The 8,311-nt window shown below is 33.2% G+C and overlaps 1 pseudogene; it reads left to right on the top strand.

Annotated features, from left to right (window-relative positions):
- Positions 1–3,421: 3,421 nt before the first annotated feature.
- Positions 3,422–8,060, top strand: LOC120116624 (annotated as a pseudogene).
- The last annotated feature ends 251 nt before the right edge of the window (positions 8,061–8,311 follow it).

Below are 8,311 nucleotides of genomic sequence, written 5' to 3'. Positions count from 1 at the left end.
TCTTTAAAATTTTCTTTTCTTTTTTTAATTTTTTCTGATTTTTTATTTTCTATTAACATGGGAGAGAGAAAATGATATGATACACTTACTGAATCAGCTAGCTCTGATACTAAATGATTTGATCTCGATTATGTGTTTCGAATCATATACATTGTTGTCCGATCGTGATTTTAGTAAGAAACTCCCCAGTGCTTGAAATGATTCTGAAAGTGCAAAATGAACATTGTGAATATGAGATAAACAAATAAAGAATGAAATTGAAAAGGATGTGGATGGATTTGAAGTGTTTTGCAATTGAAAGAAGTGTGGTGGTGATAACTTTTGAATGGATGTAACGAAAATGGTGAAGGATGTTTGTAGCCGGCGAGGAGGATGATAGAAATTCAAAGGATAGATTATGAACTGTTATCTATATATATAGCTAAGAACCAACAATATAATGTGATGGAATCGAGGTGGAAGAGGATGGAACGTGACCACTAGCTATAGGTGAGCTAGAAAGAAATGTTATAATAAAATGAAATGGAGGAAGGCTTTCAGACTGCCAAAAAACCGATAGAGTTCTAATCCAATATCTAAATTGAAATCAAAGAGTATATTATGCAAAAATTTCTATGTACAAATTCAATGGAGGTGCCTATTTATAGTGTTGATACACACCATATGAAGAGTTTTTACAATTAAAATAAAACAATCACCTATATGCAATTAAATTCAATTAAATGACTTGTCATTCTTCTTATCCTTTGATGGTTGGCCATGTAGATTTAAAATGAACTAATTAAGCTTTAATTTGAGATAATTTCAGCCTTAAATTCGTCCAAAAAGGAGGGGTGACTCTTGGGTTGCCTTGCTTTGCTTGCAAATGGAAGAAAAAAAGGATAAATGAAGTAATAGGATGAATGTGGACATCCTACATATCCACATCAGCTTGTCTCTTCAAATTCCTTGTTGATACTATCACTTAATTTGATGGTTAAATGAAATAAAATCAGCTTTCATTGCTTGTTCCATGGTAGCATGTGAATAGCCTTTAAAGAATGATAAGTAAGACTTGAATATGTGAATTATGAAGGATTGAATGCATTGTCTATCCAAGAATATGAACAGCCTTGAAAAGATTAAAAGAATTAATACTTGAATTTCTTTGAATAGAAGCATTAAGATAGTCTTCAATTGCTCGTTTCTTGGTAGAAGATGAAAAGACTCTTCCTTGGCTCAAACTCATCCAAGTAATCCATGTATGAAATTCCCGTAATGAAAATTCCAGCCTGTAATTTCATTGGTAATTCAAAAGGCGTTGGAAAGCTACAATATAGAGGAATAATGTACAATTAGTTTCTGGAACCAAAAATGTCTATATCACATCCAGAATTAGAATACATTATGACCGATATTCTTGCATCTATTGAGACTGTTCAGCTTCCCTCTTGCACCTAAACACAAAGATAAACTTTATTCAATCATAACATGTAAATATGCATGGGATAATTAAGAGTTAGTTTGATTAATGAAATAACATTATTCAATGAACTAATTTTATTCAATGAACTAAATGCACGAATGAAGTAGTTTATTAAATAACTAGATGTATAAATAAACTACTTCCCTAAATTAAATACATGTTTAAATGCAATGCATGCTTTAATGAACAACATACATATTAAATGAAATGAATGGCATGTAACTAATAAAACACATGCAAATTCATGAAATGAATGATATCATATGATAAGCATATCCTAAGAGGTAAATACAAACATATGATGAAATATAGTGCATAAACGAGCAGGTATAGGCTGAAGTAAGGTAGAACTCAATTTGAATTAGCCTTGGTGAACTTCAATGATTTAATCAGATCAAGACCAAAGTTAGGGTTGATTGGTATCACATTATTCCCTCCCTCTTTAAAGCGATTTGTCCCCAAATCGACACTGCTACAAAAGGAAACAATCTCGACTTCTTTTTAGCTGGGAACTTATTCATTCTTGTTTTGTAGAAATGCCATTCTTTGGAATTAAGTTTTTCTTGCTTGTGCACTTCATTTCAATGTTGTTCATCCTAATAGGTGCATGTTCTTTGTACTCATTCTTTGTGTTCCTTTGAATCATCATGAGGGTGGGTAGAAAGTTTTGACCTTGGAACTTCTTCAAGTAGGAAGGTTACACCATCTCCTTTAATCTTTGTGCCCTTCCATATGATGGCTCTTGAGTAGGCGGATAGCCTTTTCTTCAAATCATCTATTTGTAAAATAGAGAGTGGCAATTTCATCTCAAGATTGCAAAAAAATTGTTGAAAACATTTTGATATTTTGATATAACAAATTAAGTTAAATGAATTTTAAGATTTTCCAAATGATTTTCTAAGTATATTCGATAGAATTATTCGAATATCAAAACATTACTCCAAATCTTTCAAAGATAATTTTTAATCCTTACTCAAAGTGTAAAATTAAGTTTTAATCTTAAAATAATTTCAAAATAATTTTACAAAGCATTTCGAACCATTTCAAAGCCAAAAATTCCAGATTGCTCAGAGGGAACCGATTCCCCCCTAAGGGGGTACCGATTCCCCCCTTGTATAACGGTCGAAATATTTGAATTTTACACTTAGGGAACCGATTCTCCATAGGGGGTATCGATTCCCCCCACGCTCCAAGCTGTTTTATTAATTGTTTTCACACTAAAACGACTATATGATCTTCACTAATCATCCCCAACGTTTAGAAGTGATTCAAGGTATATTTAACCAAGCTTAGAAGCCATTGATCAACAATAAGAAACATCAAGCAATTAGAATCAAGAGAGAATCAAAGAGAAAGCATCAAACCTCAAGTTTGAGCATTTCAAGCCTATTTTTCATTCAATATTCATTTTTCTTTCAAGAACACTTATTGTGCTCAATTGTATTTATTCTTGAGTGTTCCTTCTTTGTTCTAGAATTGTGCAAACATATTTGTCTTGTGAGGTTTTTCTTGTAAGTTTGCAAATTTGTATTTCTCTTTGAGAAAAGTGTGTTCTCAAGAATTGAGGTATATTCTTGAGGGAGTTGTATGGTTATCTATTTGGCCTCAAAAGAAAGAACAAATTAGTGAATTTGTTGGAAAATCCTTAGTGTGGATAGCTAAGGTAGTGGACGTAGACTTTGGTTGATAAAGTCGAACCACTCTAAATCGTTGTGCAATTTCTTTTAATTTTCTGCAAAAGCTTCCACCAAAATTTTTATTGCCAATTCACCCCCCTCTTGGCCGATTCAGTCAATCGATTAACTCAACAATTGGCATCAGAGTCTAACTCATTTGAAGGTTTAATCGCCTCTTTAGTCGATTCGGGAAGAGTTATATCGATAATCAAAGTCATCAATGGCCTCCGCTTCAAACTTCGACTCCAGTCTCGACTCGATGCCCGTCAACAAGCCTCCTTTCTTCAATGGAGCTAACTATGCCTATTGGAAGAATAGAATGATGTACTTCATTCAAGCAAGTGACATGGGAGCATGGAATGCTGTAGAAGAAGGATACATCAAACCTCTCACTCATCCAAGGTTGTGGAGTGAATGAGAGACAAGAATGTTCCAGCTCAACTCCAAAGCCATCCATATCATTTTTTGTGCTCTTGGACCAGATGAATACGGAAGAGTTTCATCGTGTACAACTGCCAAATAAATATGGGACAAACTTCAAGTCACTCATGAAGGTACCGATGAGGTAAAGAAATCTAAAATTAGTATTCTAACGCATAGCTATGAAAATTTCAGGATGAAACCAAATGAAGATATCAAAGCTATGACGGATAGATTTTCAACGATTGTCAATGGTCTCAAATCATATGGAGAGATCATTTCAAATGAAAAGATTGTTAGGAAGTTAGTCTACTCCCTCCCAAAATTGTGGCAATCAAAGAAGACGGCAATCATCGAGTCTAAGGACTTAACGTCCTTAACTCTTGAAGAGCTAATTAGGTCACTCCTCACTCATGAAATGATGCTCGAAGATGAGGTGGACCTCAACAAGATTGACGAGACACCAAAGGACAAGGAGAAGAAGAAAAACATTGGAGTTGCTCTCAAATCCACAAAAGATGAGAGTGATTCGAATAACGATGACAATGACGAGGAAATGGCATTGTTTGCCAAACGGTTCAGAAAAATGATGAGACCTTATCGAGGAAGAAAATTCAAACGAAATGAAGGCCTCAAAAATGAACCGAAAGAGAAGGACCCAATCATTTGCTACGAATACAAAAAGCCAGGGCATGTCAAATATGATTGCCCACAATTAAAGAAAAAGGGTCAATCAAAGAATAAGCACAAGGCTCATGTGGCTACATGGAGCGATGAAGAAAGTTCCAATGAAGAGGAACAAGAAGTAGCTAACTTGTGCTTAATGGCGTTTGGGGAAGATTCTAAGGTAACCTCTAACTCATCCGATTTTGATGATTTATCCTATGATGAGTTATTAGAGGAATATAATGGGTTGGCTTCGGATTATGAGAAATTATTTTTAAAATATAAAAATGATGTTTCAAAATTGAAAAATGAAAACAAACTCATATCCAAAACCAACAACGATCTTGAAATTAAAATCAAAGATTTGCAAATCAAACTAGAAGAGTTTAAAAAGAAAAAATTAGATTTGCAAAATTTACTTTCAAAGATCAATGATGATCATCAAAAGAAAATTGATGATCTTAAAACTTCTTTTGATAAAGTTGGAACAAAACATTTTGAAAAATGTGGAAATTCAAAATCCAACTTTGTTAGAAAAAGTTTTAGAAACTACAATCATAGAGGTCCCCAAAGAACCTCTAATGGAAAAATCATTAGAAGTATGTGGGTTCCTAAAGAACTCATTACTACTAAAGATAAAAATATCCTACACAAATGGATACCTAAGGGGACTAGGATTTTGGAAACTAATGAATATGGACCCAAAAGAATTTGGGTACCAAAAATAAAAAATTAATCTATGTTTGTAGGGAAAGGAGCATTGCTACAAGGCACGGGAAATAAATTCAAATTCATGGTACCTTGATAGTGGATGCTCAAGACACATGACCGGAGACAAAAGCCGGTTCATTGAGCTTAACGCCAAAAATGGAGGAGAAGTGACTTTTGGAGACAATTCAAAAGGTCACATTGAAGGTATTGGTACAATAGGTAATACCTCTTCCATACAAATTAAAAAAAATTTATATGTGAATGGATTAAAGCATAATCTATTGAGTATTAGTCAATTATGCAATAAAGGATTCAATGTCTTATTTGAAATTAATGGTTGTAAAGTCATTGACATTGCATCTAATCAGATTATGCTTGTTGGTCATAGAATAGGAAACATATACATGGTGCATTTAAATTCTTTTGATATGACTAATTTATGCCTAGTTGCTAAGGATGAACATGATAGTTGGTTATGGCATAGGAGACTAGGACATGCTAGTATGAGTGTTTTGCAACAGTTAATTCAAGGAGACCTAGTAAGAGGGTTGCCTAAGCTTAAATTTGATAATGATAAAATCTGTGATGCTTGTGCTAAAGGAAAACAAAAGCGAGTTTCTTTTAAATCCATTAATGATGTATCAACTAGTAGTGTTTTACAATTGATCCATTTAGATCTTTTTGGGCCAACTAGAACTACTAGCTTGGGTGGAAAACAATATGCATTTGTCTTGGTAGATGACTATTCTAGATATACTTGGGTTCTATTTTTAAATACTAAAGATGAAGCATTAGAACAATTCATCACATTTTCAAAAGTAATCCAAAATGAAAAAGGTTACTCTATAACTAGTGTTAGGAGTGATCATGGAACTGAATTTGAAAATCTTGGATTTACTGAATTTTGTAACTCTAACGGTATTAGCCATAATTTTTCAGCACCTAGAACCCCTCAACAAAATGGAGTTGTTGAGAGGAAAAATTAAACTTTAGAAGAAATGGCTAGAACCATGCTTTGTGAAAATAATTTGCCAAATATAGTTTTGAGCGGAAGCCACAAATACCGCTTGTTATGTTGTAAATCGAGTAATGATTAGGCCAATTTTAAAGAAAACTCCATATGAAATTTTCAAAAATAAAAAGCCTAACATTAGTTATTTTCATCATTTTGGATGTAAATGTTTTGTTTTAAACAATGGTAAAGAAAACCTTGGCAAATTTGATGCTAAAAGTGATGAAGGAATTTTTCTGGGTTATTCCTTAAATTCTAAAGCATATCGTGTATTTAATAAAAGAACTTTAGTTGTAGAAGAGTCTATACATGTTGTTTTCGATGATAATCCCCTTCCGAGGAAGGATTCTCGTGTGAATGATGATGTAGGTGTTATAAATACAAATGACGTTAGACATGATGTTGGAGAACCATTATCAAAGGAAGAAACAAAAAATGAGGAAACTCATGATCCTCTTGAGAATCCAACCATTGAAGAAAGGGAAGTATCTTATCCAAGAGAGTACAACTATGTCAAGGATGGTGAAATTATAGGTGATCCATCAAAAGGGGTAACAACTCGATCTTCTCTTAGAAATATTTGTAATTATGTTGCATTTATCTCATGCATAGAGACTAAGAATGTTAAAGAAGCATTAAATGATGAACATTGGATTATGGCTATGCAAGAAGAGTTAAATCAATTTGAGAGAAGTAAAGTATGAACATTAGTTGAAAGGCCTAGTAATAAATCTACTGTAGGTACTAGATGGGTATTTAGAAATAAGCTTGATGAGAGTGGTAATATAGTGAGAAACAAGGCTAGACTTGTTGCTCAAGGGTATACTCAAGAAGAGGGCATAGACTATGATGAAACATACGCTCCCGTAGCTAGGATGGAAGCAATTAGAATGTTATTAGCATTTTCATGTTTCAATGAATTTAAATTATATCAAATGGATGTTAAAAGTGCATTTTTAAATGGTTTTATAAAAGAAGAAGTGTATGTGGAACAACCTCCAGGTTTTGAAGATTCAAATTTTCCGGATCATGTTTTAAAATTGACAAAAGCTCTTTATGGTTTAAAGCAAGCTCCTAGAGCTTGGTATGAAAGATTGTCAAATTTTTTAATTGAAAAAGGTTTTTCAAAAGGGAAGGTTGACACTACATTGTTTTTGAAGCATAAAGGTAAAGATTTATTAGTAGTTCAAATTTATGTTGATGATATAATATTTGGTTTTACTAATGATGTTCTTTGCCAAGAATTTTCTAAGCAAATGCAAAGTGAGTTTGAGATGAGCATGATGGGGGAGCTCTCATTTTTCTTGGGACTCCAAATCAAGCAAAGAAAAGATGGCATCTTCATCAATCAAGCTAAGTACGTCAAAGATATGCTCAAGAAGTTTGGACTGGAAAATGGGAAACCTCATGACACTACAATGAGCTCTTCAACAAAGCTTGACTTAGATGAAGAAGGTAAATGTGTAGATGTTAAATTATATAGGTCAATGATTGGATCTCTACTTTATCTAACTGCATGTAGACCGGATATTATGTTTAGTGTTTGCTTATGTGCTAGATTTCAATCATGTCCTAAGGAATCACATTTACTAGCTGTTAAGAGAATCTTTAGATACCTTAAAGACACTCCTAGTTTAGGACTTTGGTATCCTAGAGACTCTAGCTTTAGCTTGCATGCTTTTTCTGATGCGGATTATGGAGGATGCAAATTAGATAGGAAAAGCACCTCCGGTACTTGCCAATTCCTTGGAAATATGCAAATTTTTGGTTTTCAAAGAAACAAAATTGTGTTGCATTATCTACCACTGAAGCCGAATACATTTCAGCTGGTAGTTGCTGTGCACAAGTTTTATGGATGAAACAATAACTTTTTGATTATGGAATTGAAGTAGGTACCATTCATATCAAGTGTGACAATACTAGTGCTATTTGTCTCACTAAAAATCCCATCCAACACTCTAGAACTAAGCACATTGAAATAAGACATCACTTCATTAGAGACCATGTCACTAAGGAAGATGTAGTTCTAGAATTTGTTGATACTTTACACCAATTAGCGGATATCTTTACAAAACCTTTAGACAAGGAACGATTTTGGACACTTAGGAGAGAATTAGGTTTGACCAATCTATCTTCACTGAGTTTTAAAATAATTTTAGCACTTTTAATAATAAATGAAAAATGCTTATAATAGTAATTTTTTGATTGCATTCATTGCTATTAGTTAGGGGGAGTTTATGATTCTTGATGAAAAATTAATTTTATGTTCAAATATCGTTTAAAGATTAATTGAATTGTTTGAACTTGATTAATTTTTAATATATGAGTTGCCAATACCACTAGAGGAAATTAATTTAGCAT

The sequence above is a fragment of the Hibiscus syriacus genome, unplaced genomic scaffold (assembly GCF_006381635.1).
Source record: "Hibiscus syriacus cultivar Baekdansim isolate YM2019G1 unplaced genomic scaffold, ASM638163v2 tig00110299_pilon, whole genome shotgun sequence".
Classification (NCBI taxonomy): Eukaryota; Viridiplantae; Streptophyta; class Magnoliopsida; order Malvales; family Malvaceae; genus Hibiscus; species Hibiscus syriacus.
The sequence above is the reverse complement of the archived record's forward strand: the minus strand, read 5'-3'. Positions and strand labels throughout refer to the sequence as shown.